Source organism: Papio anubis, chromosome 14 (genome assembly GCF_008728515.1).
Source record: "Papio anubis isolate 15944 chromosome 14, Panubis1.0, whole genome shotgun sequence".
In the NCBI taxonomy this organism is placed as follows: Eukaryota; Metazoa; Chordata; class Mammalia; order Primates; family Cercopithecidae; genus Papio; species Papio anubis.
In genome coordinates this window covers 41,748,599-41,776,361 of record NC_044989.1, presented here as the reverse complement: position 1 = coordinate 41,776,361, position 27,763 = coordinate 41,748,599, and the positions used below count along the sequence as shown (strand labels likewise).

Here is a 27,763-nt window from a genome sequence, read left to right as displayed (position 1 = left end):
GCCCAAGTGGGGCTCTTAACTCAGATCGAGGGGTCAGGGTAAACTTTCTGAAGGAATAATTGATTCTTGAGATAATTGCTGCAAGGTGAGTGGCAAGCAAAAGCCAGGTCACATAGATATTTGTGTGTCATTTTAGTTTGTTTATTTGTTTTAAAACTATGATTTGCCTGGGAGGGATTTTAACAGGAAGAGAGGTGATTAAATATATTTGTAATAGATAATTTTGGAGGGCAATTAACACTTGTAAGACAGAAGTGATGACAGTGGCAGCAAGAATTAAGAGAGAAGCAGTCAGCTTCTTGGGATACTAAGGAGAATTCATTGCCAGGGTATATTGACTGATGTAGGTTGGTGAGTGAGGAGGTGGAGTCATGTGTGATGACCCACATGTTCCTGCCTTGAGCTATCTGTAGATAGAGTTTTCTGCTCACTGAGAAAGAGGATACAGGAAAAGAAATTTGTTTGGGGATGAAATGCCAAGTTTATACCTTGATATGTCATATTTGATAACTAGTTAGAAATGTCCTAAGGTGGCCGGGCGCGGTGGCTCAAGCCTGTAATCCCAGCACTTTGGGAGGCCGAGACGGGCGGATCACAAGGTCAGGAGATCGAGACCATCCTGGCTAACACGGTGAAACCCCGTCTCTACTAAAAAATACAAAAAACTAGCCGGGCGAAGTGGCGGGCGCCTGTGGTCCCAGCTACTCGGGAGGCTGAGGCAGGAGAATGGCGTGAACCCGGGAGGCGGAGCTTGCAGTGAGCTGAGATCCGGCCAGCGCACTCCAGCCTGGGTGACAGAGCCAGACTCAGTCTCAAAAAAAAAAAAAAAAAAAAAAAAAAAAAAGAAATGTCCTAAGGTTAGTTGCATTACATGTCAAGAGCTTTGCATCAAGAATGATTCGATACATATTTTGGGAAGTTTATCAATAAGAAAAAAAGGAACAGATCCCTTCAAGGGACAGTCTAAGGGAATGTGAAGAAAAGAGCAGTGAGGGTAGAATTTTTGGTAAAACAATATTAAGGCTGAGAAGAGAAAGATGGATAGGAAAGGGTGATTAGAGAGGTAAAAATGTAGAATTATGGCAAGCCAAAGCAGGCTGTAGGGTAGAACAGTGTTAATGGTGCAAAGAAGTAAAAAAAGGACAAAGATGTCCATTGGATTCAGCAACAAAAGGGTCATTGGTGATTTTTTCAGGGCAGTTTCAACAGAGTGCTTTTTAGGAGGCCAGATTGTTGTGGGCCAATGAGTGAATGGGAGCAAGGAAGAGGAGTCAGCAAGGATGTACTAATTTCCAAAGCTAGATTATCATAGTAAAGGGAAAGAGAATGGTATTCTCTGGACAATGTAGGGTTAAAGGATTTTCATTATTTTTTCAAAAACAGAGAGACTTGAGTGCATTAAAATACAAAGAGCTGAATAGGACAGTGACTGAAAGTGCAGATGATAGATGAGTGATAGGGCAACCTCCATGGAAGGCCAAGGAGCTAAGAGTGGCAGTATTGGTGAGTAGAATAGCCTTACAGAGGTAAAGGGAGAAAGGGAGATAAGGGAAAGGGTGCAGATGCATGTTTGTAATTAGTGAGTAAGAAATGACTGAACTTCATTGATGGCTTCTATTTCCTTTTGGCAGCAGGATATGTAGTTTTGTGTTAGCAGAGAGAGAGAGAGATTGGAACTAGGAAAGAGGCTGGGCATGGTGGCTCACTCCTGTAATCCCAACACTTTGAGAGGAGGCCGAGGTGGGTGAATCACCTGAGGTCAGGAGTTCGAGAGACCAGCCTGTCCAACATGGTGAAACACCGTCTTTACTAAAAATCCAAAAATTAGCTGGATGTGGTGGTGCGCACCTGTAATCCCAGCTACCAGGGAGGCTGAGGTAGGAAACTCGCTTGAACCCGGGAGGCAGAGGTTTCAGTGAGCTGTGATTGTGCCACTGCACTCCAGCACTCCAGCCTGGGAGACAGAGCGAGATTCCATCACCAGAAAACAAAACAAAACAAAACCTAGGAAAGAAAAGGAGAAAGCAAAACTAGAAGAATAGAAGGGGATGGTAGATTGAGAAAAAATGGGAGTCAGGTAAGAAGTTTTCACGAGGTCAAAAATAGATGTGGACTAATGGATCAGAAAGCTGGAGGAAGAAGTTGGAGTTGAGAGTGGGGCACTGGAGTTTAAGATTTCAGAGCCATCCTGGGAGAATCGCAGATTCGGGCAAGGATCTGGGAGCAGATGGCTAGAGCAAACAAGAAGTGAGACTCACTGAAGTCAGTGAGGTTAAGGATTGATGTGTCTTTCACACTGTTTTTGAAGTCATTGAAAATAGTGTTAGAGATCATGGTTGTCAATCAGATATGAATCAACATGCCAGAGTAATCAGCTGCAGAAGCTTGATGTGGATTGGCAGGATGACATGTAAGTTTATAAATGTTATTTTCTAAGCGAATTTACTAAGAGTTTCAGAAACTAATAATGTGAAAGTGGCTGTAGGAAGTAGAAAAAACATGACCCTGTGTCATGCCCCCAAGTTATGAGAAGAAATTAGGGGACAAAGAGCAAAGTGTATCCTAAAGGTGACTGAAGAAAGCAGAGTGTTTAAGTACAGACAGGGTTTAATATAGAGAAAGTGTTTTATGAGCGAGGCAAGGAGGAGTGCATATGTGGAGAGAGGGTGTTTGTTTATAAGGAAACAAAATGTAACAGCTTGGGAGGGACATCGGATAGGAGGAAGAATGGAAAAAGCAGCCAGAGTGTATAGATAGACTTGAGTTCAGCAAAGGCTGTGAGTTCAGGGTAGCGGTGTGGAAAAGGATGACAGATAATCTTGAGATTATCTGACTTCATTTTCCTTCTATGGTGCCCTCTCTAGTCAGAATGAGAATTTGAGCATCTTTGGGATAAAACAGTCTGGAAGAACTGAGTCTGGAAGGGTGTTACTGTCATAAGTGAAAGCACAAGGAATCTCAAGACACTAGGAAGAGGCTTAGTTGCAGAAAATAAGAGAAAGTCCCATCAAACATGGAGTCATTATATCTCAAGTGCATAGGGACAGGCAGATGGAATTGGAAGGAAGGCAGTGGTAATGGGTACTGCTCTAGGCACTCTTTAACTTTTGAAGTCTGCATTCTGAGCTGGGCATTATGGTAACAACTGGTGGTTTAAAAAACCTATTCTCGTTCTTGTTTTCTTCCTACTTCCCATCTGATTTACTGTAAAGAAACAATAGTTGACTCTTCACCCATCCTAAAACTTTCCAATAATCTGATAGTTCTTTTTCTAGACTAACTTACTTGAGTCTTTCCAAACATGGTCCTATATATTCCTGTACTGCCTTAAAGCAGTCACTCAACTTATTATCTGTAAGAGAGGCAAAAACTATGCATTTATCTCATATTATGACAAATCTATAGTATCTGAAGATACTTAGAACTTAGCTGTCATGTGGTATCACAGCATTACATAAAATAGGAAAATAGGACATAGGCATTAAACTGAACTTAAATAAGAATAGTGCACACTGTGCACAGTGAAAGACAATACAATGGTGAGTAGTTCTTTTTATATTCAAAGACAAAATGTATAGATATGGAATAAACACCAGGAAGCTGGCAGTGTTAGTCAATTAAAGGTAAGTTGGATATTTACAGTTCTAACTTTGTTGGTTACAAACAGTCTGTTAAGAATATAACAGACCTTTTAATTTATCCAACTCTTGTCTTCTCTGTGTGTTTTAAGCTTAATAGTTGCATAAAATGATTGGGGCCCTGAACTGATTGTGAATTTGTGGGGAAGGGAAATAAGGTGGCAGGGGATCAATAAGGGTGTGGGATGGGGTATGAGATCAAGTGTAGGGAATGTGTGCAAGCATATGCATTCATTCATTCATACAACAAATAGGTATTGAGGACTTAATATGTGCAAACAAATGTCATCTCCAAAGACAGCCATAGCTGAGTATGAGATATAACCCTTGTTCATAAGCAACTGGAATGCCAGGTAGACCAAGAAGGGGCCATAGGAAAGATTCAGGTGATTATGGTAGTTTGGAGAAAAGAACATTACCTCAAGCAAAAGTACACAGAGAAACTTAAAAGGAGAGGTGAAGTTTGAGCTGTACAGGGAGTGAGGTTTAGGAATGGTGGTTCTCAATCTTGATTAATTACAGAATCACCTAGAGAGTTTTCAAAGCCTATCTATAATTAGGCTTCTCACTAGACTAACTAAAGCATAACCTTTGAAGGTGGATCCAGGCTTTTTATTTCAATAAGTTTTTGGGGAACAGGTTATGTTTGGTTAGATGAAGAAGTTGTTTAGTGGCGATTTCTGAGATTTTTGGCACACTCATCACCCAAGCAGTGTACACTGTACTGAGTGTGTAGTCTTTTATCCCTCACTCCCCTCTCTTCCTTTCCCAAATCGCCTAAGTCCAGTGTATCATTCTTACATCTTTGTGTCCTCATAGCTTACCTTCCACTTATAAGTGAGAACATAAAATACTCGGTTTTCCATTCCTGACTTACTTCAGTTGAAATAATAGTCTCCAGTTTGTTCCAGGTTGCTGTGAATACCATTATTTAATTCCTTTTGTATGACTGAGTAGTATATATATTTCCATGGTATATATGTATGCCACATTTTCTTTATCTACTCATTGATTGATGGACATTTGGGCTGCTTCCATATATTTGCAATTGCAAATTGTGCTGCTATAAACACGCATGTGCAAATATCTTTTTTGTATAATGACTTCTTTTCCTCTGGGTAGATACCTAGTAGTGGGATTGCTGGATCAAATGGTAGATTTACTTTTAGTTCTTTCAGGAATCTCCATGCTGTTTTCCGTAGTGGTTGTACTAGTTTACATTCCCACCAACAGTGTGACAGTGTTCCATTTTCACTAAAACCATGTCAACATCTATTATTTTAAATTTTTTTTATTATGGCCATTCTTGCAGGAGTGAGGTGGTATTGCATTCTGGTTTTACTTGCATTTCCCTGATAATTAGTGATGTTGATCATTTTTTCATATGCTCATTAGTCATTTGTATATCTTCTTTTGAGAATTGTCTGTTCATGTTCCTTAGCCTACTTTTTGATGGGATAGTTTACTTTTTTTCTTGCTGATTTGTTTGAGTTCTTTGCAGATTCTGGATATTAGCCCTTTATCAGATGTATAAGTTGTGAAAATTTTCTCCCATTTTATGGCTTGTCTGTTAACTCTGCTAGTTATTTCTTTTGCTGTGCAGAAGCTTTTTAGTTTAATTAAGTCACATCTATTTATCTTTGTTTTTATTGCATTTGCTTTTGGGTTCTTGGTCATGAAGTCTTTGCCTAAGCCAATGTCTAGGAGGGGTTTTCTCATGTTATCTTCTATTTTTATAGTTTCAGGTCTTACATTTAAGTCTTTGATTCATCTTGAGTTGATTTTTGTATAAGGTGAGAGATGAGGATCCAGTTTCATTCTTCTGCATATGGCTTGACAATTATTCCATCACCATTTGTTGAATAGGTTGTCATTTCCCCACTTAATGTTTTTGCTTGCTTTGTTGAAGATCAGTTGGCTGTAAGTATTTGGGTTTATTTCTGGGCTCTCTATTCTTTTCCATTGGTGTATGTGCCTATTTTTATGCCAGTACCATTCTGTTTTGGTGACTATGGCCTTATACCATAGTTTGAAGTCAGGTAATGTGATGCTTCCACATTTCTTTTTGCTTAGTCTTGCATTGGCTATGTGGCCTCTTTTTTGGTTGCATATGAATTTTAGGATTATTTTTTCTAGTTCTGTGAAAAATGATGGTGGTATTTTGATGGGAATTGCATTGAATTTGTAGACTGCTTTTGGTAGTATGATCATTTTCACAATATAGATTCTACCCATCCATAAGCATGGGATGTTTCCATTTGTGTTGTCTATGATTTCTTTCAGCAGTGTTTTATAGTTTTCCTTGTAGAAGTCTTTCATGTCCTTGATTAGTTATATTCCTAAGCATTTATTTTTTGGCACGTATTGTAAAAGGGGTTGAGTTCTTGATTTGATTCTCAACTTGGTTGCTGTTAGCATATAGAAGAGCTGCTTATTTGTGTACATTAATTTTGTATCCTGAAACTTAACTGAATTCATTTACCAGTTCTAGGAGTTTTCTGGAGAAGTCTTTAGAGTTTTCTAGGTATATGATGATATCATCAGCAGAGACAACTTGATTTCCTCTTTACTGATTTGGATGCCCTTGATTTCTTTCTCTTGTCTGATTGCTATAGCTAGGACTTCCAGTACTGTGTTGAATAGAAGTAGTGAAACGGGGCATCCTTGTCTTGTTTCAGTTCTCAGGGGGAATTCTTTCAACTTTTCCCCATTTGGTATACTGTTGGCTGTGAGTTTGTCATAGATGGCTTTTGTTACTTTAAGGTATGTCCCTTCTATGCCAATTTTGCTGAGGGTTTTAATTATAAAGGGATGCTGGATTTTGTCAGTTTTTTTCTGCATCTATTGAGATGATCATGTGATTTTTGTTTTTTAACTCTGTTTATGTGGTGTATCAAATTTATTGACTTGCATATGTTAAACCAACTCTGCATCCCTGGTATGAAACCCACTTGATCATGGTGGATTATCTTTTTAATATGCTATTGGATTTGGTTAGCTAGTATTTTGTTGAGGATATTTGCATCTATGTTCATCAGAGATATTTGTCTGTAGTTTTCTTTTTTTGTTATGTCCTTCCTTGGTTTTGGTATTAGGGTGATATTGGCTTCATAGAATGACTTAGGGATGATTCTTTCTTTCTCTATTGTGGAATAGTGTCAATAGGATTGGTATCAGTTCTTCTTTGAATGTCTGATAGAATTCAGCTGTGAATCCGTCTGGTCCTGGACTTTTTTTGTTGGCAATTTTGAAATTACCGTTTCAATCTCCCTGCTTGCTAATGGTCTGTTCAGAGTTTCTGTATCTTTCTGGTTTAATCTGGGAGAGTTGTATATTTCCAGGAATTTATCCATTTCCTCTAGGTTTTCTGGTTTATGTGCATAAAGGTGTTCATAGTAGCCTTGAATAATCTTTTGTATTTCTGTGGTATCAGTAGTAATATCTCCCATATTATTTCTAATTGAGCTCATTCTCTCTTTTTTCTTGGTTAATCTTGCTAATGATCTATCAATTTTATTTCTCTTTTCAAAGAAGCAGCTTTTGTTTCATTTATCTTTTTTGTTTCAATTTCATTTAGTTCTGCACTGATCTTCATTATTTATTTTCTTCTGCTGGATTCGCATTTGGAATGTTCTTGTTCCTCCAGTTTCATGAGGTGTGACCTTAGATTGCCTACTTGTGCTTTTTCAGACTTTTTGATGTAGATATTTAATGCTATGAACTTTCATTTTAGCACTGCTTTATCCCAGAGATTATGATAGGTTATATCACTATTATTCAGTTCAAAGAATTTTTAAATTTTTGTCTTGATCCATGATCATTCAGGAGTAGCTTATTTAATTTCCATGTATTTGCATGGTTTTGAGGCTTCCTTTTGGAGTTGATTTCCATTGTTATTCCACTGTGGTCTGAGAGAGTACTTGATATAATTTCAATTTTCTTAAATTGACTGAGATTTGTTTTGTGGCCTATCATATGGTCTATCTTGGAGAATGTTCCATGTGCTGATGAATAGATTGTATATTGTGCAGTTGGGTAGAATGTTCTATAAATATCTGTGAAGTTCATTTGTTGTAGGGTATAGTTTACGTCCATTGTTTCTTTGTTGACTGTCTTTCTTGATAACCTTTCTAGGGCTGTCAGTGGAGTATTAAAGTTCGCCGGTATTATTTTGTTGTTGTCTATCTCATTTCTTAGGTCTAGTAGTAATTGTTTTATATATTTAGGAGCTCCAGTGTTAGGTGCATATATGTTTAGGATTGTGATATTTACCTGTTAGACTTATCAATTTATCATTAGATCTTTGTCTTTTTAAACTGCTGCCAGATTAAAGTTTGTTTTGTCTGATATAAAAATAACTACTCCTGCCCTCTTTTGATGTCTATTTACATGGAATATCTTTCTCCACCTTTGTACCTTAAGTTTATGTGAATCATTATGTGTTAAGTGAGTCTCCTGAAGACAGCAGGAACTTGGTTGGTGAATTCCTATCCCTTCTGCCATTCTGTATCTTTTAAGTGGAACATTTAGGCCATTTACACTCAACGTTAGTATTGAGATGTGAGGTACTAATCTGTTCATCATGTTATTTGTTGCCTGAATACCTTTTTTTCTTGTGTTATTGTTATATAGATCTTGTGGGATTTATGCTTTAAGGAGGTTCTATTTTAGTGTATTTCAAGGATTTGTTTCAAGATTTAGAGCTTCTTTTAGCAGTTCTTGTAGTACTGGCTTGGTAGGGTGAGTTCTCTCAGCATTTGTGTGGAAAAGACTATATCTTTTCTTCATTTATGAAGCTTAGTTTCACTAGATACAAAATTCTTGGCTGATAATTGTTTTGTTTAAGGAGGCTAAAACTAGGACCCCCATCCCTTCCAGCTTGTAGAGTTTCTGCTGAGACATCTGCTGTTACTCTGATAGGTTTTCCTTTGTACGCTACCTGATGCTTTTGCCTCATAACTCTTGAGATTCTTTTATTTGTCTTGACTTTAGATAACTTGATGACTATGTGGCTAGGCAATGATATTTTTGTGATAAATTTCCCAGGTGTTCTTTGAGCTTCTTGTATTTGGGTGTCTAGGACTCTAGCAAGACTGGGGAAGTTTTCCTCAATTATTCCCTCAAATATAAACAGTTCTCGCTCCCAATCATTTGGCCGTGGAAGCAGAACCACCTGTATTTCCCTGTGCTGTGATTGTGGTGCAGCAGTTGTTAATCTGCTCTTCACTGAGTCATTTTTCCCAGGGTCTGAGAACCTAGAAGCGATGGATAAATTCCTGGACACACCCTCCCAAGACTGACCCAGAAAGAAATTAATTCCCTGAAATGACCAATAATGAGCTCCAAAATTGAATCAGTAATAAGTAGCCTGTCGCCCAAAAAAAGCTTACGACCTGGTGGATTCATAGCCAAATTCTACCAGATGTACAAAGAAGAGCTGGTACTATTTCTACTGAAACTGTTCCAAAAAACTGAGGAGAAGGAACTCCTCCCCAAACTCATTCTGTGAGGCTAGCATCATGCTGATACAAAAACCAGGCAGAGATACAACAAAAAAAGAAAACTTCAGGACAATATTCTTGATGAACATTGACACAAAAATCCTCAACAAAAGACTTGCAAACTGAATCCAGCAACACATCAAAAAGCTAATTCATCACAATCAAGTAGGCTTCATCCTCAGGATGCAAGGTTGGTTCAACATACACACATCAATAAATGTGATTCATCACATAAACAGAACTAAACACAAAATCCACATGATTGTCTCAATAGATGCAGAAAAGACTTTCAACAGAATTTGATGCCCATTCATGTTAAAAACTCTCAATAAACTAAGTATTGAAGAAACATATCTCAAAATAATAAGAGCCATCTATGACAAACCCACAGTCAACATCATACTAAATGGGCAAAAGCTGAAAGCATTCCCCTTGAAAACTGGCACAAGACAAGGATGCTCTCTCTCACCACTCCTATTCAACATAGTATTGCAAGTCCTAATCAGAGTAATCAAGCAAAAGAAAAAAATAAAAGGCATCCAAGTAGGAAGGGAGGAAGTCAAGCTATCCCTGTTTGTAGACAACATGATTCTGTATCTAGAACACTCTATATCTTGTCCCCAAATCTCCTTCAGCTGATAAACAACTTTAGCGTTGTTTCAGGATACAAAATCAGTGAACAAAAATCACTAGCATTCCTATACACCAACAACAGCCAAGCTGAGAGCTAAATCAGGAAGGCAATCCCATTCACAATTGCCACAAAAAGAATAAAATGCCTAGGAATACAGATAAACAGGGAGGTGAAAGATCTCTACAATAAGAATTACAAAACACTGCTCAAAGAAATCAGATGACACAAACAAATGGAAAAACATCCTGTGCTCATGGCTAGGAAGAATCATTATAATTAAAATGGCCATAGTGCCCAAAGCAGTTTGTAGATTCAATGCTATTCCTATCAAACTATGAATGACATCCTTTATATAGAACCAGAAAAGATCACGAATAGCAAAGGCAATCCTAAGCAAAAAGAACAAAGCTGGAAGCATCAATTACCTGACTTCAAATTATATTCTACAGTGTTACAGTAACCAAAACAGCATGGTATTGGTACACAAACTGGGACATAGAGCAATGAAACAGAATAAAGAGCCCAGAAATAAGGGTACACACCTACAACCATCTGATCTTTGACAAACCCGACAAAAACAAGCAATGCGGAAAAGACTCCTTATTCAATAAATGGTGCTGGGGTAACTGGTTAACCATTCGCAGAAGATTGAAGCTTCACCCCTTCCTTACACCATATGAAAAAACCAACTCAAGATGGATTAAAGACTTAAATGTAAAACCCAAAACTATAAAATCTCTAGAAGACAACTTAGGCAATGCCATCCTGAACATAGGGAATAAGCAAAAATTTCATGAGAAAAACACCAAAACCAATAGCAACAAAAGCAAAAATTGACAAATGGGATCTAATTACATTTAAGAGCTTCTGTACAGCCAATGAAACTATCAACAGAGTAAACAGACAACCTACAGAATGAGAGAAAATATTTGCAAACTATGCACCTGACAAAGGCCTAATATCCGGCATCATAAGGAACTTAAACAAATTTGCAAGAGAAAAACAACCCCATTAAAAAGTGGGCAAAGGATAAGAACAGACATTTTTAAAAAGAAGATGTACAAATGGCCCATAAGCATATGAAAAATTGACCAATGTCACTAATTGTCAGAGATAGACAAATTAAAAGAACAATGAGATATCATCTTACACAATAGAATGTCTATTGTGAACAAATAAAATAACATTTTGGCAATGATGCAGAGAAAAGGGAATGCTTATATTCTTGATGAGATTGTAAATTATGACAAACTCTATGAAAGTTAGTCCCTGAACTAGAAATGAACACTATTTATCTTGCCCACCCTCACAAATAAAATCAAACTTCATATTACTGTCTTATTTGCTATTAACCATGAAGGAAGCTTTTCAAATTATATATGATTGTTAGTCAGAATATTGTGTTAATTATATTGCTTTAATGTATAACATATTAAATAGGACAGATTGTTTATTAAATAGAAGAGTTATATCTTCTTTATTATTGAACTATAATTCATATACAATAAGATTCATCCTTTGGAAGTATGTTATTGGTAGTTCTTTTAGCATATTCACAAGATTGTGCAACTGATTCTATGATCTAATTCTGGAACATCTTCATCATCACAACAAGAAACACTATACCCATTAGACTTCTTTATAAAATTTCACTGAATCCATGAAATAGCAGAGTGTTTTTTGTGTGCGGGGATAATTTCTAGAGTAAAAATAAAGGTTGCTATAGTATCACTTAGCAAAAGCTGTTATATGCAGTTTACTGAATATCTAGCATTTCTGTAAATCTGCTGATCTTCACAAGATAACCTAAAAATTTTGGAAAATTTTGATATGTTTTATAAATAAAGAAAAATGAGTATGTTCAATATATGTTTAGTGTTAAATTCAAGTATAAAAAGGCTATATACTTATACATGTTTTTATATAGATATGTATTGTACTTTGTTAATCAAAATATTTGCTGAAGTAAAATTCTCTATTCTATGACATCACAGAATACTGTTTTGTGCTTTCCTGGTATAATATGGGACTCCAAAGTGCCTTATGACTAAAATTGATGTGCATGGCCTATAGTCTTATTCAAAAATGATATTGTAGAAAGGTTTAAGAACAACAGATACAAAAACCTTTTTTTTCTGGGATATTTTATTTTATCTGTGATTGTCAGGAAAGAGAGTAATCTATCAAGCTTCTGTAATCCACATTAGGTACTTAATATTTTGTGGAATAGAGGAAAATGACCATATCAGTCATTGCTTATCAGTCAGTTAATATCTATTTGGACATCTACCATATGCATTACCTTGTCATGTGTACTCCAGCCAAATTGAGAATTAATTTTCAAATGAAAATTAGAAGGGTTAGTCTATTAATTATAAGCATCAGACTCTAGCTTTACAGGTAGTATTGAAACAGGAATTCTCGTGGAGCCTGATTATTGAGCTCTTTTTTCTAGCTTTATAATCATCAGAAGCAGCTGCAAGGGCAAGCATTAGTTTATTTTTTCTATCATGGAACTAAAATTGGTAAGATTGATTTTTTTTTTCCTTTGATCAAACAGGTAGATTGTTGACTTGTTCAAGTGACAAGAACCTTTCTTAGCCATTTCCTAGACTTAGCCATCATTTCTCTTATGATACAATGACACCTAAAGATTTTTCCAGGGTTCTGAATGGTGTTCTGCAAGCACATCAAGCAGTCAGACCAACCAGGGTTGAGAGCACCAGATGCAATTTAGCCTCGAAAATTAAAGTGTGGCCACTAATAACGAATGGGTTGGAAATGAAATAAGAATTCTGGAAGTTTCAACAGAAAGAGGATAGAAGCAACCCCCATTGTTGAAAGGCCAACAAGAAAATTTAAAAAATGTTTTCACTGGGCAGTTAGCTGTCTCAAAAGAAGGCAGTTTACAAATAGTATTTATCTTATTGTGGATATTTCTGACCTATTTTTATAGTTTCTGCATGGAGTCTATACTTTCTTTGTTGAAAAATCTATTGTTTAAAAATTATTAGCCATATCATTGGTTTGATCTGATTGGTAGCACAGATGCAGTAACTGATTGTTCATGAACTGACCTTGACATCAAAAAATGGTGGATTTTGTTCTATATCGCATTGGCCCAAATATCAATCACTATATTGGTCCAAAAACATTGAGGAAGACTTTGCATATAGAAACTACAATACAGGAAACAGAATGTCTAAATATTTCTAAACAAACAGGAATCCATGCATTAAAATAATTCTGGCCCTATGATGGTTAACAATGAAAGGAATTGTCTTATAAAAAAATAATAATTTCAAGGTTTTGTCCTCTTGCCAAATGAAGTCACTTGAGAGATTATTGCTTCTCTAAACCACTTGAGAGGTTATTGCTTCTCACTTTAGCATATACTTACATCTCTGGAATTTCAGAAAATTGACCAGAAAGTCAACTGCAATAAACATAATGTATTATTATAGTGGATTCTGACAAAACACAGTTAAAATACGTTTATAGACTACTGAGAGAAAAGGCATTAGAATTGAACAAATATAAATGAAAATTAGCCTGATTATACAACTACTGGTGATTTCAGAACTATTTGAAATAGTTTAACTGATTTTCACCAAAGATTAGGTGGGGCTAAACAGCTAATGTGATGGTCTATAGATCATTATGTGATCTTTTATAGTTGGGTTCACCATATAATTTATTAGCCAAATCTGGATAATTCTGAGAGTGAGAGGGGCCACTATGAATAATTGTGGTGAGCTTCCCAGCCTCTAGTAATCCTCCTTATACTATCTCTAGGTGTTCAGCTGTTTTGATTTTTACATCCCACAAATAAGTGATAACATGCAATGTTTGTCTTTCTGTGCCTGTTTTGCTTCACTTAACATAATAACTATACACCTACTAGGTACCCACAAAAATTAAAAATAAAAAAATTATTTAGAAATTATGCTGGGGCATCAATGATACATTGGGACTACCCTAGACAAATATTTAATTATATGCTTTTAAAATAAATGTGGCTACTGAGTACTTCCTAACCTGAACATCATTGATAGTGCTAATATTTTCGTGCTATATTTATGAGAAATCATTTTTAATAATAAAATATGATAATTCCATACATAATCTCATAGTCAAAGACATACATTGTCTAAAATGGGAAGCAGGCAGGCCTGGTGGAATGATGAGAGGTAGGATGAGATGAGATACTGGACTAAAATGAGAAGAGGGCAATAAATAGACTTTTCTACCATTGGCTGGCTAGAACCAAAACATATTAGAATAAAACCTGATATCCCTATTTCTATCCCCTTGTTACATGTATAAATAGTATTTCCTCCAAAACTTTCACCCAGATACAATTTTAGGATGACCTACATGGACTGTTTGAACTGGGCTGAGCACTGTTTTGGGTTTACCAAAGTATTTGATCATTAGTAACAAAATAGGTCAGTTGAGTTCCTAGTGTCCTCTTTTCCATAACCTGCCTTTATGTCCCTATATTTTTGAATAAAAGAGGAAGGCAAGTGATAATATTTAAATATGTTAATGTAAGGTTTATATTAAATAATGTACTTCTTTCCAAATATTGGTTAGAGGTGTTCAAATTTTAAGCCAGGTTTGTAGTTATGATAGTATAGCCTCCTGATCAGCAAATATTCACTCTCTTATATATCCTTCTGTGGGTAGAGTATACACCCCCTTTCACTGGTTTTTGGCTGGGCCATGTGACCTGACCTGAGCAGTGGGATATTTGTAGACATAAAGCAAGTAAAGACATGTGGTAGAGTTGGTTTTTGCCATCATGATGAGAAGAGCTTCTTCCAGGTAGCTGCTCCTTCTTTAGATTAGGCTCCAGAATTTACACACACGCACACACACACGTATCACAGATGTGAACTCAACCTGCATTGAGGAGCCAAGCCCAGATGAATCTGTAGTCTGAAACAGAATTGCTCAGCTGCTCCCAGCCTAGACCAACTGATTTACAATCAACCTACAGACTCATGAGCATGAAACAAAAGCTTGTTGTATTCCACTGAGTTTTGGGATGGTTTGTTATTTAGCGTCAGTGAGACAATAACTAAAATAGTGATGCCTTGATATCACTCTCTCCTAATAAAAGAAGCTTCAGACACTTTGGACCCCTGTTTCGTTTTCTGTAGTTCCTCTAAGAATGGAAAGTTCTACTAATGCTCCTCAAATGTTCCTAGAGTCTCTCTGTGAACCCTTCTCACGTATACCACTTAATATTGCCAAACAACTCATCAAGTTCAAGTATCCTCTAATGTCGTTAATACTTAAGACCCAATCTTCATCTAAATTATTATTATTATTTTTCTCTGAATGTTTAACTTAGAAAATATTTGGAGGAAAAACAAAGATTTTTAAGAAGCCAATGCATAAACATCAAGCAGAGCAATTAAAAGAATTTCGGGGTTCCTGTCGAGATATCTTAAGGGGCCTGTTCACAAGTAGGTTGGGGAAATCTGCTAATCCCCTGGCTACTTCTCCTTGAGCCCTCTAACCAATGGGCTGCACAGTTTTGGACAACTCACCGAAGCGCTATGTCTCACTGGCCTCATCAATGAAATGAAGAGAATGGACTAAAAACTCCATGAGGATCCATCTATTTTAAAGACCTATGTTTGTGTTTCTGCAAGTGTAGTCTTGAGGCACTTGCATAAAATTTGCAGGGAGTATTTAGATAAATTATCCTCCTACCTCAGGTTAACTTCTAGGTAGTCTTACATGCATGATTCAAAGCCTACAATATAAGCGATTTTAAATGTCCATGGTGGAAAGGGGAACTAAATGGAAGTAATTTCCATCAAAAAAAAAAACAAAACCAAAAACAGAAAGAAACATTTTTAAGCTCTTTATTTTATGTGGGCCATCAGAAGAAATTGCAAAAGAAGGGCTGGATTTCTGCTCTCCTGAAGCCTACAGTGCAATGGATTTGCTGAAGTAAATCTACTATTTGGAGAATATGCTATGAGGGAAGAAAGATTCTGAGACCCTGTCTTTGGTTTGTTCTCTTAAGTTCCTTTTTTACAGCTCTGATACAGAAAGGTTGTTTTTTTTTTTTTTAAATTCACTATTGACACATTCATTCACTCAACAATGAGCATTTCTTGTGTACCTACTATGTGCTTTCTTATTGAGCTAAGAAAGATGGATAAGAGATTTTTTTTGACCTTCAAAGAGCTTATAGTTCAATGTGAGAAACATAAAAAAGAAAGACAACTGTAGAGATTTGCATAAGGGCTGTGGGAGGAGATCCAAATGCACACTTGGGTAAGGGTGGTATCAAGAATCACTTCTCAGGGAAAGTGATGCCTGAGTTGAGTTGTGAAGAATGAGCAGGAGGCAATGTAAACAACAGAGGCCAGGCTGAGAGGGAATTTTTGCAGAAAGGTCACCATGGGCAAGAACATACATCAGAGGTTTAGGAAACCACAGTTCAATATGGTTGAAACTCACTGTACATGAGGAGGATTGATGATTCAAGGCTGGACAGTGATCTGGGGTAGACGTAACCCTGATATCAGAACTAAGAAGATTTTGTTGTATAAAAATATATGTATGTTTGAGATTTCTGTGGCCTGATATCTGCTTTTTCTGTAAGCAGTTCCTCTTATTCTCATTAATCGGTGCTCATTAGCTCATCTGTAAAAGTGAAAAGGGAAAGATATGTCTAGTTTTGGTTTCTATTTCCCTGGTACTTAGTAAAGGATTGTGGATGGTTGAAAGTGACAGATACTGGGGAGATATAATAAAGAGAAAATAGGGCTGGATGCAAAGGCTCATGTCTGTAATCCCAGCACTTTGAGAGGCTGAGGCGGGCGGATCATGCCTGACCCACATGCTGAAACCCCGTCTCTACTAAAAATACAAAAAAAAAAAAAAAAAATTAGCTGGGCGTGGTGGCGCACACCTGTAATCCCAGCTACTCAGGAGGCTGAGGCAGGAAAATTGCTTGAACCCGGGAGGTGGAGGTTGCAGTGAGCAGAGATCAAGCCACCGCACTTCAGCCTGGGTGACAGAGGGAGACTCCATCTCAAAAAAAAAAAAAAAAAAAAAATCTAAAAGATCATCAAAGGAAAAAGAAATCTCTCCTGAAAAACATAAGGAATGTTCTTTCTGATAGAAATATGGAATTTATTTTTTAGTTTATAAAATAAGCTGATAACTTCAGATGAACAGAAAAGATCATAGATAATCAAAGTTTTGCCCAACAGATGCTAAACTTTGTACATCATAAATTTTTTTTTTTTTCTTTTTTTTGAGGCAGTCTCACTTGGTTGCCTGGGCTGGAATGCAGTGTTGTAATGACAGCTCACTACAGCCTTGACTTCGTGGACTCAGGTGATTCTCCCACTTGGCCTCCCAAGTAAATGGAATTACAGGCATGGGCCACTGTATCTGGCTATTTTTTGAAATTTTTTATATAGAGAGGGTCTTGCTATGTTGCCCAGGTTGGTCTCAAATTCCTGGACCCAAGTGATCCTCCTGCCTTGGCCTCCCAAAATGCTGGGGTAACAGACATGAGCCACTGTGCCTGGCTGTACATCACAATCTTATCGGGTATGGTGTATTTCTATATATACTGACTGTTAATTTCTAAACACAACTGCAAGGAAAAGCTTTTGATTGAAAGACATATATGGAATGTATTTTTTCTATGTTCAGTTGTTAGGAAAAGTCTAAAAAAAAAGTCACAATAAATATTACTTGTGGTACCTGCTTTACATCTTCTATAAAAGCATTGCATGCTGGATAATCTAAGCCCTTGTTTGTATGTGAAGAGACCAAGGCGTCTGAAGGAAAAGGAACTTATCTGAAGAAGTAGAAACCAGGACACTTGACATACAGTCTAGTGCTTCTTCATTGCAAAAATCTGCTTTTCTTTTCTTTTCTTTTCTTTTTTTTTTTTTAAGATGGAGTTTCACTTTGTCGCCAGGCTGGAGTGCAGTGGTGCGATCTCAGCTCACTGCAAGCTCCGCCTCCAGGGTTCATGCTTTTCTCCTGCCTCAGCCTCCAGAGCACCTGGGACTACAGGCGCCCGCCACCATGCCCGGCTAATTTTTTTTTTTTTGTATTTTTAGTAGAGATGGGGTTTCAACGTGTTAGCCAGGATGGTCTCGATCTCCTGACCTCGTGATCCGCTCACCGCAGCCTCCCAAAGTGCTGGGATTACAGGCGTGAGCCACTGCACCTGGCCGCAAATATTTTTTAGCACGTACCATGTGCCAGATACCATGCAGTTAGTCACAGTTATTATAGTTATATATTCTTGAGTTAACATATGCTACCTATCTCACTATAATTTCCCATCTTTTGATTGTGTCTGATCAGATAATAATTTTTAGTTTTATTTTGCTCAGAAACTATGCTAATAAAAACTAGACTTAGTTTCAGCTTGGACAGACCATAAACTGTAATCCTGAAACAAAAATTTGACTATATTATTATACATTTTAAATCAAAATGAACTAGTATGGAATAGAAAAGAATAGAACAGAATGTTCATAAATCAACAATGTCTCATTGATAAGGCTCTTTTCTATATAATTGAAACTCTTCTATGAATATGTATAAAGTCAGTTTTTGATATGAAGACATAAGGCTGCTTTTATGCCTTTGTGTATCCTCAGGGCATTGTGATAACTGGCTAAGTGTTTGATTATACTGTATTATGTGTTTTCTGACCCCAGGGATGTTCAGTTCACTTGGGAGAAAATATTCACTTACATAAAGCACAGATTATTACATTAGGAAGTTATATAAGTTATGTCTTAATTAGAGACACTAAATTATAAATTTCACGCAGGTAGAAATCATATCTGTCTTGTTTACCATAGTGGAATCTACCATGATGCTGAAGTAGAGTAGGTGAGCTGAACAAACATTTATTAAGGGAGTAATTGAATAAGTGTCTGGGCAACTGAATGTTATGCAGTAAGTAAACTGAAGGAATTCAAAGGAGTGGGGAAAGAGGGAGAAATTGCGAGACAGTTGGAATGATCAGGTCTTTACCTGCTTAAGGACAAGGTCTTATTAAAAATTGTTATCTCTGTAATAGAAGCACCTTGATTTAAAAACTTCTTTTTTTTTTTTTTTTTTGAGACGGAGTCTCACTCTGTTGCCCAGGCTGGAGTGCAGTGGGTCGATGCCGGCTCACCGCAAGCTCTGCCTCCCGGGTTCACGCCATTCTCCTGCCTCAGCCTCCCGAGTAGCTGGGACTACAGGCGCCCGCCACCTCGCCTGGCTAGTTTTTTGCATTTTTAGTAGAGACGGGGTTTCACCGTGTTAGCCAGGATGGTCTCGATCTCCTGACCTCGAGATCCGCCCATGGCGGCCTCCCAAAGTGCTGGGATTACAGGCGTGGGCCACTGCACCCGGCCTAAAATCTTTCTTCTTTAAATGATTCTGAATTTTAAAAGTTTTAACATGGAACCTACATTTAATGCTAGTAAAAATGATTACTTAAAAAATGCTGGCCCTGAACAAGAGCTGTTGTAAGGGTGAGTAGGGTTTAGATACAGAAAAGAAATGAGTTTCAGGTAGGGTGCATGGCAGTCGCCAAATTGCAGAAATGGAAAAGGACAAAACATGTTTGGAATGTCTGTCTGGAGGGAAGAAAGTAGGAGATAAGGTGGGTAGGCTTTGATGTGGCAATTATTGGACCCAAATCTATCTTGGGCACACTAGAGTACCTTCTGGTGAAGATTGACTTGAGGACCAAGACAGGCCCTCGTTCTCTTAAAGCTCCCCTATCTACTGACTGATTTCTGAAAAAAAAAAAAAAATACACTGATTAATTTTAACAACTTAACTATCTTATCCTCGTAACGTAAATATCTCTTTTAGATTTGTCTGCTTGACATAAATCATTTTCACTCTAAGGTGAATGAAGAATTTGGGAGCAGAGGCTGATAATTGTGTGGGTCAAAAAAACATGAGAATAAAGGAAATGAAGGCATTGCTCAGTAGAAAAAAGGTCCAATAAGAAGGCTGAGGGGCAAATACACAAGTTGCCTCCTTTATAGCAGTCCTGTCTTGAGACCTTGGTAGCAGCAAGGGTCAGCAGTGTTGGAAATGGAAGGTCACTGGGAAGGACACATAGGTTATTTGTACATTGCTTTCTCAGAGATCATTGACTTCATTCCTTCTGAATGTAATATCCAATTACTTTATTGTTGGCTTTGACCTTGCTTGGTGCAATGGGAAAAACTCAGAGTCTGTACTCAGGTTTAGCTGTGACTACAGAGACAGCTCTGATGCTGACTTGTTTCATGATAATGGGCAAGCTCCTAATGTCTTTGAGCCTCAGTTTCTTCATCTTTATTAAAATGACAGTGCCCTTCCCTGGTAGACTTTTATATGGGTGAAATGATACAGCTGTGATAAGAGCCTGACACATATAATTATTACTATTTTTCTTTTCCCCTCTTCAACATTATCTATATAACATAAGTCTATAGACTTATTTCATTAGAGATTTGTTTTCCTTTCCTGCCTCAGCTTGTTGATAATTCGTGATCATTACAAAGATTATTTACAGGACTAAAGCCCATAAAAATGTGCCTTTTAAACAATACTCATTAGGAAATATCAATCATTTTATGTTCTAACCAAGCAACAGTCAGAAATATTGTGTGGGACAAAGCATTTTTTCCCCTTCGCTAGGCAACACTCCATTATGTTTTGCATTTATATTCAGTATAAACAGACTTGCCACTTAGTTTGGTTGCTGAATGCTACAAACCAGGATTTATTATCCTTCTGCTCTGAACACACTGGGTTTCTTCAGCATTTTATAGATGCCTGTTAAAGTTGAACTTCTGTTATAGTTCAGCTACAGCCTGTCCAATTGGTGGATTTCCTTTAATTGTTGGTACTTATTTCATGAAACGACATGGCTTGAAGTGACAGGAAGAGTGGAGCTGGAGCTGAAACCTCTCCCCAGCCTGGAAAGCAGGCTACGGCCAACCTCACAATGAATGTGGGACCCTCACACAGTCTACTTGGCAGAGATAGTCCTGGGTCACCTCAGTCCAGGGAAGTTCTAGTTCCCTTTAGCACTCAGCCCACTGGAGTGGACATCCTGGTGTGAATCACCACTCTGGTTCCAGAAGTCAACATGAAATTTTAAAAACAAAATCAGATCATGTAATCCCCTTGATTACATTTCTTCAGTGGCTTCTCTTTATGCATAGAATAAAATCCTAATCTTTACAATGGCTTACATGACCTTAGCTACTCTATCCTTACTGTGTTTCTTACGTCATTCCTTACCATTCTCTCCCTCCCTTACCATATCCAGTCACTCTAAGCTTCTTTCTCTTCCTTAAATGTGCCAAATGTATTCCATCCTCCTGTTCTTGCTACCTAGAACACTTTGAATCCATGATTTGCCCACTCCCTGTTATTCAATCTTGATTCAATGCCATCTCCTTTGAGAGCTGTTTTTGATGCCTTCATCTACCCACTATCCTGCTCTTACCCCTTCATTCTCCAGCATGTCCCTGTGTTTTGTTTTGTTCACAGCATTGATCACTTTCTAAAATGAAATTATTTTTGCTTTTACTTGTTTATTATCGATGTCTGCACTCCAGACTGCAAGCTCTGTGACAGTCGGTACGCATCTAGCTCGTTTACTGTTGCACCTCTTGCCTCCAAAGGTGTTTGGCCCATAGTCAGGTACACAATAGATCTTTGAATACATGAGTTTTGGAAATAAAGAGAATAGAAATGTAAAACAGTCAGAAATGATGTTTGAACTGATCATGATTATATTTGTACATATGTAATACATTGTGTTTCCTCAGTTACTAATGATTTAGGAATAAAAGCAACATTCAAATTATATACACAGAAGACTTCAACTTTACTTTCTCTTTCAGTGTATAGGAATAGTGGCCAATGCTGCAAAATAAGATTTTGTATGTGTATGGCTATACCGAATTCCTGAGTAGTTTAGATAGTACTTTTTGTATCCATATTGCAGTGGTGTAGACCAGGCCTCCAAAAAATTCTAGGCAAATGAACTTGAATTAGGAACCCCAAATAAAAATTTTATTACTCTGAAGACTTGCAATTGTTCCTTAAAATAATTAGGACTTGATTATGATGATAAATGTTTAAATCTTCAACTGTGTGTCATCAACATCTTTTCAAAGGAGAACTCTAAATCGATTTTGTGAATCAGAACTGCCTTAATTGAAAAAGTAAGCAGGTCAGCCAGGCCAGTGGCTCACGCCTGTAATCCTAGCACTTTGGAAGGACAAAGCAGGTGGATCACTTGAGTTCAGGAGTTAGAGAACAGCCTGGCCAATATGGTGAAACCTTGTCTCTACTAAAAATACAAAAATTAGTTGACTGTGGAGATATACACCTGTAACCCCAGCTACTTGGGAGGCTGAGACAAGACAATTGCTTGAACCCAGGAGGCAGAGGTTGCAGTGAGCTGAGATCACACCACTGTGCTCCAGCCTGGGTGATGGAGTGAGACTCTGTCTCAAAAAAAAAAAAAAGAAAAGAAAAAAGGCATGTCCTCAGTAAGCTATAGACTATTTCAGTCAAATTAACTATCCTGGGCATAAGTTGCTAGAATTTGATTTATTCTGAAAAGGGATAAAGGAAATGAAAGAGAACCTTATTCACAAAGTTGCTGTCACTAAACCGTTAGGAGTGGCAGTGAAGGGAGTAGGCAGACAACTGCTGTGACCCCAGTGGAACACCAATGTAATAGACCTCCCGAGTTCTCAGCCTTCTTAGCCTGCCTCTTAACTTTTGGTTTTGCAGAAATGACATAAAAGAGTCACTCATATTCTTTCATGATCCTAACAGAAGCAGGAAAGATTAAAATTCATTATAAGAAAAGAACAATAGAAAATCTCATTTCATGTTTGCTCGCTGTAGAAATAGAATTAACTTTATTCTGTAGCCTTCATAGAGCATAAAGAAAGACTTGCCATTCCTCTTTAGAGGGTTTAATTTAACAAAAATGAGATTGCGATTTAAAAAAATTGACTTCTTAAAATAGATGAAGAATCTGAAATGAGCATTTGATAGCGCATAACATTTGCTTGTGACTGATTTATGCACATGTCAAGATCATTGAAATCCAAACTACAATATAAAGGACAATTAATTCTTTAGGGATATTTCACATACCACCATGATTATTATAAGTTTTTGTGAACTGTAAAGGATAAATATCAATCTCTTTTTTCTTTTCAAAATATCAGAATTTTGGTAATGTGTTTTAATGTAAGATCAGGTGCTGTCATTCTAATATATTTAGGTCGGATGACTCTGAAAGCTATTTGGAGATTAAATTTTAAATGTTATCCTGCATTAAGAGTTGTGAGTTGTTAATTTTCATTTACATTCCATTGTTATTTTCTTTTTCACCATTTGAACAATTGAAATTTTCCAGCCTATTTTTATTTCATTTCAGTAGGATTTATATTTTCAGAACAATATTTAAACAGTGGAACTCACAGACATAATTTAATTTGAAAGATGTATTAATTTGATACATTAGAAAAAAATGTAAAAGGCCAGGTATTCTGTCTTTACTATCTGTAATTGATGTTCTTCTATCTCAAAAGTATAGTATTTTGTAATTTCATGTTTATGCTAATTTTATAAAGTAAATATTTAATACAAACTTACTGTTTATTCCCAAATTTTCTTTCTTTTCTTTTTTCTTTTTCTTCAAGTGGACTGTTTGGATGATGGTTTTGGTTTGGAGAATCAAAAGCCATGGTATGTGAAGGTAAGTAAACATTTGTCTACTTCTTTAGTTGTTTCCTCTCTCTCATTCTGATAAAGCAGCTGATAAATGAATGCCCTTCTCATAAGATGGAGCTACAGCAGGAAAATGTCAAATAATACTATTAATTGCATGTGGCTGATGAATACAGATTTGATGTGAAAAAGTTATTCGTTTTATTTAGAGCTTTAACACTGCAAAGACTCAAATGTAGAGATCCATAGAACTATTTGATTGTCAGGTTTGTTCTGTGGCTGTCATTGTGGAAAAGCATTTATGCATGTTTATTTCCTAACATCTTTGGATGGGGTTCTCCTTGAAAAACAGAATAGGCCAGGTGCGGTGGCTCACGCCTGTAATCCCAGCGTTTTGGGAGGCCAAGGTGGGTAGATTGCCTGAGGTCAGGAGTTTGAGACCAGTCTGGCCAACATGGCGAAACCCCATCTCTGCTAAAAATACAAAAATTAGCCAGGGCATAGTAGCATGTACCTGTAGTCCCAGATACCCAAGAGGCTGAGGCAGGAGAATTGCTTCAACCCAGGAGGTGGAGGTTGCAGTGAGCCGAGATCGCACCACTGCACTCCAGCCTGGGCAACAAAGTGACACTCCATCTCAAAAAAACAAAACAAAACAATTTATGCTGTGTTCAGCAAATATCTTACATAAAAAACTAAAGAGAATTCTTATGAAGGATTTATTTTTCTCTTTCTAGGAAAAAAAGCAGAAAGTAAACATTGCTTCTGCTGAAAGAGTGACAAAGCAGACAGATAATATGCCCCTCTGAACTGATCCCACCCAGGGCTCAAATTTCCAAGAGAACTGTATGCTTAATCAATATTATGGGAACAGAAGCAAGGAAATGAATGGATTCTTGGTTAAAACAGAAAATCATGATTTTATTTTACTTTTAATTTTTTTCAAATTGTTCTTACTCCAGTAGACAATAGAATTATGAATTTCTGAGTCCTGGGTTTCTACTTTGTGTCTCATCTCATCTTTCAAGTTCTAATACTAGAACATTTCCTTATTCTTGGTGTTTGATTTAGACTTCTGATGAGTCTAAGGGTCCTCTTGACCCCTGTTCAACATAGTGACCTTGATGCATATTAAATAATACAATCACCTTGTATGTCTGTATGGGAGCAACCCCAACATGTATGGATTAATGCATTAGTTCTTCATTTGCATTTGTGAACAAATAGAGGATCTCATAAAATTCAGTCCATTCTACTGCATCTTGCATGTGGGAACTTAGTCTTGTTTAGTGGCTTAAGTTACTACTCAGTGGTATTTTTTTACCCTTAAACTACATCAATTTCCCTAGAAGGTCAATGCTACTCTCTCTTCTCAGGGAGGAAGGTAACTGAAGAGTAATCATCCCTAAACATATACTTTTAAATTAATAAGATAGATGTCCCTATTCTCCCTTAATAATTTCTCATCCTGAGGTGGACAAGTTGCAAATAATAAACACATTTCATGATAAGCTCTAGGCCATAATGGAGTACTGTTGTGCTTAGCATCTCCCTTTGGCTATATTGTTCTCACAGGGCTTAGCAGCTAAGTGGAACCTGTTTCCTTGGGTAGTGACTCTTCTTGCATCTTCCTAAACCGTTCCCTCTACTCTTGCCTGACTCAGAGTGGCCAAGAGTAGAGGGACCACTAGAAAGCTCTTTATAGTGGTCCTTTTGAGGAGTCGTTTCTTAAAACCAACATCATTCTGGCCAGCCCTGGTGGCTCACGCCTGTAATACCAACACTTTGGGAGGCCAAGGTGGGTGGATCACCTGAGGTCGGGAGTTCGAGACCAGCCTGACCAACATGGAGAAACCTCATCTCTACTAAAAATACAAAATTAGCCAAGCATGGTGGTGCATCCCAGCTACTCAGGAGGCTGAGGCAGGAGAATCACTTGAACCCGGGAGGTGGAGGTTGCAGTGAGCCAAGACCAGGCCATTGCGCTCCAGCCTGGGCAACAAGAGTGAAACGCCGTCTCAGAAAACAAACAAACAAACAAAAAACAACAACATCATTCCATACTTTCTTGAATTGCATTAGGGAAGCATATCTATAGATCAAGGAAATGAGATATCTGATTAAAATAACTTGAAATTCTACTCAAAATAGTGTAAGTATGTTTTATTATAAAGAAACAGATATTTCGCAGAAAGGGTCTAACTCTATTATCTGAGACTGTCAGTGTGCATTGCAGTTTACAAAAGCAGAAACTACAACCAAACATCAAGAACAATCAGACATGGGGGCAGGAGTGCCAGCAGAAAACAAGGAACTTCCTATTCAACTCCTCCATGTTCACAAGTCTCCTGCCCTTTGGCACAGATGGAATCTCATTGGTCATCAGTATACATTGCTCCCACTTTTTTTTTTTTTTTTTTTTTTTTTTTTTTTTTTTGAGACGGAGTCTCGCGCTGTCGCCCAGGCTGGAGTGCAGTGGCGCGATCTCGGCTCACTGCAAGCTCCGCCTCCTGGGTTCACGCCATTCTCCTGCCTCAGCCTCCTGAGTAGCTGGGACTACAGGCGCCCACCACCGCGCCCGGCTAATTTTTTGTATTTTTAGTAGAGACGGGGTTTCACTGTGGTCTCGATCTCCTGACCTTGTGATCCGCCCGCCTCGGCCTCCCAAAGTGCTGGGATTACAGGCGTGAGCCACCGCGCCCGGCCGCTCCCACTTTTAAGTTTATGGGAACATCTAGACCTGAGGCTATTTCCAACTGTTTCCCAGTTGATATTGTTACTAAAACACCTAGGGTTCGGTCTAGCTCCTGCTGCTTGCCACAGAGAAAGCCAGTCACTGAGATGATAAGTATTGCCAAGGAAGAATACTTTAATTGGGTGCTGCAGCCAAGAAGATGGGAGCTCAGTCTCAAATCCGTTTCCCTGACTTACTAAAACTGGGGGTTTATGAAGAAATGTAACAATGTGTAAGAAGACAAGAACTAGGGGGAGGCAAGGAGGCATCTAGTGAGTTTCAGTTCTTTGATACTTTTTTGAGAGGCCTGAAGATCCTTTCTTGAGAAAGGAACTCGTAAAGCAAATACAAGTTTCAAGCTTTAACAGCAAAAGGGTCAATTTCTATGTTTATCCAAAAATAACTGTCTACGGGATTATTGGGCCTGTTTCAGTATGTCTTAGTTTAGAATCCTGAGAGAGAATTTGTTTCACAGGCTAGAGGTCCAAACCTTAGCTTCATCCAATGTGGTCAGGGTTGATAAAATGAGATAGAAACATGGCAACAGGGGCTAACTCTATTATTTGAGGCTGCTGTCAGTGTGGGTGGCGGTTTACAAAAAAGAAAATGTAGGATGGACAGGCTGGCTACTTAGTGTGTACTTTAAATACAATCTAGTGCTCTGATCCTTGGTGCTCTTTAACTCATTTATTTCAAAGAAGGAGGCATATCTGATGAGCTGCTTTTGCCTTCAAGAGTATTCCTAACCAGTGAAAGATGGTAAATTCTTCTCATTCTTCCACTATTTGGATATGAAGAGATCTTGGCCACAGCTCCAAATTTCTCTTGAAATATTTAATCCGTAGGGTACAGAGGCACTCACCAATTAAGTCTAGGGTGTTCCAGAAGAAATAGGCAAACTGAATTCTAATAAACACTCATGTTAGGGTTGTAAGAATGTTGTAATCAGAAAGTATAATGTAAGATTCTCCATCTCAGTATACTAGGAGTATAATTATTATCTTCTTCTGAGTATATTGAAGAAAATTATATTAATTTCCTGAGGCTGCCAAAACAAAGTAGCAGAAACTGGAAGGCTTAAAACAACAGAAATTTATTGTATCACAGCTCTTGAGGTTAGAAGACCAAAATCAAGCTGTTAGCAGGATTGATTCCTTCTGGAGGCACTGAGGGAGAATCTGTTCCATTCTTTGGCAGTTACCAGGAATACTTGGTGTTCTTTGGCTGGCAAGGTCATCACTCCAAAGTCCACTTCAGTTGCAACCTGGCATTCCATTCCAGCATCCCCCACAGTCATCATCTATTCCAGCATTAAATCTAAGTCTAAAATTTTATCCCAAAATAATCAGCTGAAAAAGTCCCAAATCTCATCCTTTAAATTATCTAAATCAGGTATGGGTGAGACTCTGGGTATATTCTATCTTGGGGCAAAATTCCTCTCCATTTGTGGACCCATAAAAGCTAGAAAACAAGTGACTTGCTTTCAAAGTACAAT

The 27,763-nt window shown here is 37.6% G+C and overlaps 1 long non-coding RNA gene across 1 annotated transcript in view; it reads left to right on the top strand.

Annotated features, from left to right (window-relative positions):
• Positions 1–27,763, top strand: part of LOC110741050 — a 288,042-nt gene that overhangs the window by 143,113 nt on the left and 117,166 nt on the right. The window contains exon 3 of the long non-coding RNA XR_002516621.2: positions 23,507–23,562. This is a non-coding gene — a long non-coding RNA (uncharacterized LOC110741050). The remainder of the gene's footprint in view (positions 1–23,506; positions 23,563–27,763) is intronic.